Source organism: Octopus sinensis, linkage group LG15 (genome assembly GCF_006345805.1).
Source record: "Octopus sinensis linkage group LG15, ASM634580v1, whole genome shotgun sequence".
In the NCBI taxonomy this organism is placed as follows: Eukaryota; Metazoa; Mollusca; class Cephalopoda; order Octopoda; family Octopodidae; genus Octopus; species Octopus sinensis.
In genome coordinates, this window is record NC_043011.1 from 8,756,791 (window position 1) to 8,761,790 (window position 5,000).

The following is a 5,000-nucleotide window of genomic DNA, read 5'->3' on the forward strand; positions in this document are numbered from 1 at the left end:
CCGTTCTCAAAAGCGTTCGTAATCTTTTCTCTCGTTTGGCTTAACAGCTCTCAATGTCTGTGTTACTGTTGTTCTCCTTGCCCTGTCTTTTACTGTTATATTTTGTACTGTCTTTACTGTCCTGTTTTTGTTACCATTTTTACCCCTCCGCAAAAAATCTCAAATTTTATTTAATTTGCCTTTTGGGGAAGGAATGTTTCAACGGAGTCGTGTCTCGCCTTCACCTCGAAACGCGAGAGATGAAACAGAGGCGGCTGAAGAAGGGGAATTTTCCTTGTGCTGTATGTCCTGTACTCTATTTTCTGTTGTTAAGAAAAATGCCCATTTCCTTGGTTTTGTATTTATGTTTCGTTTCTCATTGTGTTCGACGTTTTTTTGGTGTCCTGTACCCATATATGCATGTTATATAAGAGAGGGTAGGTACGTATATATGTATGTATATATGCATATGTTTTATTTATAATTTGTTATTATATGACGGAACGCACACATCCATTTCTAAGTAAGTTTTTTCTTATATATATATATATATATATATATAATATATATATATATAGGAAACAGTAAAAAATAATTACAGATATATATATATATATATATATATATATATATATATTATATATAATATATATATATATATATATATTATATATATATATATATATATATTATATATATATATAATATATTATATATATATATATAATATTATATATATATATATAGATATAGTGAAGGCGCATGGCTCAGTGGTTAGAGCGCCGAGCTTACGATCGTGAGGTTGTGAGTTCGATCTCGGACCGGCTGCGTGTTGTGTTCTTAAGAAAGACACTTTATTTCACGTTGCTCCAGTTCACTCAGCTGTAGAAATGAGTTGCGACGTTACTGGTGCCAAGCTGTATCGGCCCCTTTGCCTTTCCCTTGAGGAAACTGCTGGTCTTCCATAAACAACCTTGCCCGGACTTGTGCCTGGGTGGGTAACTTTCTAGGTGCAACCCTATGGTCATTCATGACCGAAGGGGGTCTCGAATATATATATATATATATATATATATACTGCCTGAAGAGGAAATCGGCTGCGAATGGTCCGTGTATCTTGTTTTTGTCCTTTTTGCCGTTTGGAATGTTCCGGTCTATTTTCCCGCATGTTGTCTTCCGTTGCCTTCCCGCTTGTTAGGGTCTTTCTGCTCTGCCCTTGTTAGGGTCTTTCTGCTCTGCCCTTGATTTATCCATGCGGCGCACCGTACAACCTCTTTTCATTCTTTTAGTATTTCCTTTTATTTGTTTTAGTCAATTGAGTGCGGCCATGCTGGAACACCGCATTTAGTCGAACAAATCGACCCCAGGACTTAGTCTTTTAGTCTTTGTAAGCCTGGCACTTATTCTATCGGTCTCTTTTGCCGAGCTGCTAAGTTACGGGGACGTGAACACACCAACATCAGTTGCCAAGCGATGGTGGGAGGGACAAATACAGACGCACAAACACACACACATATATATACGACGAGCTTCTTTTAGTTTCCGTCTACAAATCCACTCACAAGGCTTTGGTCGGTCCGAGGATATAGTAGAAGGCACTTGCCCTAGGTACCACGCAGTGGGGCTGAACCTGGAACCATGTGGTTGGTAAGTAAGCTACTTACCAGACGCCCTTTGTTAATATATACATACATACATACATACACAGTCACACGCGACGGGCTTCTATATAGTTTCCGTCTACCGAATTCATTCACAAGGCATTGGTCAGCCCCGGGGCTAGAGTAGAAGACAGTTGTTTAAGGTGCTATAGAAAAAAATTCAGTCCATTTCATATTAGAAAGAGATCTGAACCAGTCAAGTGCAGAGCACAGCGAAACCTGCCTTTGTTATGGTCCAATTTCCTTTCTAGATTTTGTCATTCAATTTCAGTAGAATTTACGGAGGATTAATGGAGGGTGTACGTCACAACGGCACTGCAAAATTTAGCTTTTGATCCTTATATATATAAATATAAAGTTAGATAGGGTCGGTTTATGGGATTACCCTGGGTTTCACGTCCATAGAGCGCTTAGCTTTATAGCGTATCATCAGATCCCAAAACTTGTTGGCTTAAGGCCTCTCTAGAATATGAAGAAGGAAAGGACCTCGCTACTCAATGTCAACAACAGAGGATTGTCTCTCTTTGGCTATCGATCGAAAGTGACCCTATTATCTTATGGGCTCCAATAGGTCAGCAGGAATTTCTTGAAATACAAGCACGGTACGAAGACCTCCCTTCTGGAGGTAAGGATGATCCCCGGTTCGAGAGAATCCTTTAGAATCCTCGCTCGTGTTGCTATGCATAGTTTATGTAGGGGCCTTGAATTTCTAGGATTCTCCATTCTATTGTGCATGGAATCCAGTCATCTTTCAGCTGCCATGCATGGCTGGCTAGTGACATAACGTATCTCCTTTATCGGTATCATGAAGGCGGATTTATATTATAGATTTCTCTATAACTTAGATTTATGTTTTACCGACGATATATATACACACAAGGCGGGGAAGCAAAACTTGGAATATTTTGGAAGCCTTATTTTTCATACATTCCTGAGCGTAAATAGTAAAAATTTTTTAATTTTTTATTTTAAGGTTGAGGTACATAGAGTTACTTTAAGGAGACGTTCCAGTCATACGATCAAACATCTGCACTTGAAACCAAGGGACAATGCATTGCAGATTTGCTTCGTGCCAGGGTTGCAATTAGACGCATTGCTCAGACTGTTGGGGGCCTCCGTGAGCACTGTCCACAACGTTAAGAACCAAATGCTGGATATTGGCGGCATCAAGAGAAAGCAAGGAAGTGGAGGCATAGATAAAAAACAGGATAATACATTTCTTAAATCTCTCAAAGCCAAACTTGCGAAAGACCCAACAACATCCAGGAGAAAACTGTCCATGGACATGAAAGTTGGTCCAAAGACCATCAGAAATGCAGTACACACTAATTTACATTTGGGGGTCATACGTGAGAACCCCCGAAACACCTATTGACTCATGCAATGAAAGCCAAACGGCATGAAAGGGCGAAAAAAGTGTTGTGATATCTGAAGCACAATGGAGAAATCGTCAAAGTTTTTTCAGATGAAAAAATCTTTACCGTCGACTCTGTTTTAAAACGTCGCAATGATCGATACATTAGTAGGGTCTCCTTCCGAAATAAGGGCGTCTTTAAGACCAAGCCTCCAGCTCAAGTCATGAAACTGGGAGTCGTGGCGTCTGACGGAAGAAGCCTCTCCATTTTTCAAGTCAGGGGAAAAGGTGGGCGGGGGCTGAGGTTTATTATAAAGTCCTGCGGTATAAGGTTCTACCTTGGTTGAATTCTAACCGCCTCAGCGGTAATTATGTGTGGACCCAAGATGGTGCTCCTGCGGCAGAGAAAGTGCAGAAATTCTGCGAAGACAACTTCACCGACTTTTGGCCTGCTAACCTCTGGCCTTCTTGAACACCCTGGGCTATGCCGTATGGGGCAAATTGGAGCCCTCTATCAACAGAACTTCGCATCCATGTCTTGATCAATTTAAGCAAATCCCGAGGGGAAGAGTGGGACATGTCTGAGAACTTCATCATGCAGAGTTGTGACGCCTTCAGGCAGCGCGTGAAGGCTGTGGTGGACAATGAAGGCAGACATATTGAATAAATTATCTCTTTATACACCTATAAACTTGTGTTAAAATCATATTTATGTCAGGTTGCTGTAATATAAATAATTTGGTGAATTATCTATTATCTTTCAAGTTTTGCTTCCACACCCTGTGTGTGTGTGTGTGTGTGTGTGTGTGTGTGCGTGCGTACGTATATATATATATATATATATATATATATATATATATATATATTAGAAGAAATGAGGTACTCAGAAATTCGGATGGTTTTATATTTACAGATATTTATTTGTATATTACATGTTTTTATACATCACTAGCAGTATCATCCGGCGTTGCTCGGGTTTGTAAGGGAAATAACTATATAAGCATTTTTAGAGATGTAAAGTATAATAGCCATCTCAATATGGCTAACCACAAAGGGGGTGTTACTGTAGCTTTTTACGTTCTGAGATTTAATAATACATTTTTAGAGAGTTACTTCCCTTATATAAACCGAGCGAAAATGCATTAAAAATACGGAAAAATTATAGTAATTTTTTTTTTAAATCATAGACTCATCGTAGACGCGCGCTAATACCCAGAAGGGCTCGATATGAATTACGACTATAAGATACCCGCTTTTGGTTAAACTACACCGCAAAATGTGAGAGTAGTTAGGAATCTAAATCGTAGGAGACAGACACACAACCTTACTTTTATATATACATCATATAACTTAGATCATGTATTAGCGCTTTCTCCCATTCTAGTGGGGTTTTCAAATCGAACTAAGAACCTTGGAAATATATCAAATCTTGAAATTGGGTGGCGTTTTAAAGACGATTTCAGAAATGTCCTCTTCCTCGGTCAGTTTAATATTGCATCGGAACAAATAACGCCTTAAGGTTTTTGAATGGTCCCCAGAAGTGTATGATGGTGATTTTACACAACCTGTATGCGATAATCTAAACTTCAATGGAATATAACCAAATGAAAGCCGACCAATTCTTTGTTAACCTTACTCGGTGTCTAAAAGATTTTCCGTCAAAAGTAATGGAATAATGATAGTAATTTTAGCACAGGTTAAAGATTTACAAAAATAGACTACATCTTTCTAAACCAGTTTATTACTGGTATATGTTTAATTGATGCCCTTGGGACGTTAACCGTTGACTATGTGGGTGCATGTGTGTGTGTGTGTGTATTCACCATGCTGGGGCGCTGAACTTTCCTCTTATTCGTTTCTGTAGAAGAGCGTAGGCTCGAAACGTAAAAGACTTTTTTCAATTGCTGAGCGTTATACTAATACATCTGTTTGTTTTGTACACCACCTGTCTTCGTCTTTTGTTTTTTTTCGTAAACTCTCCCTATATATATATATATATATATATA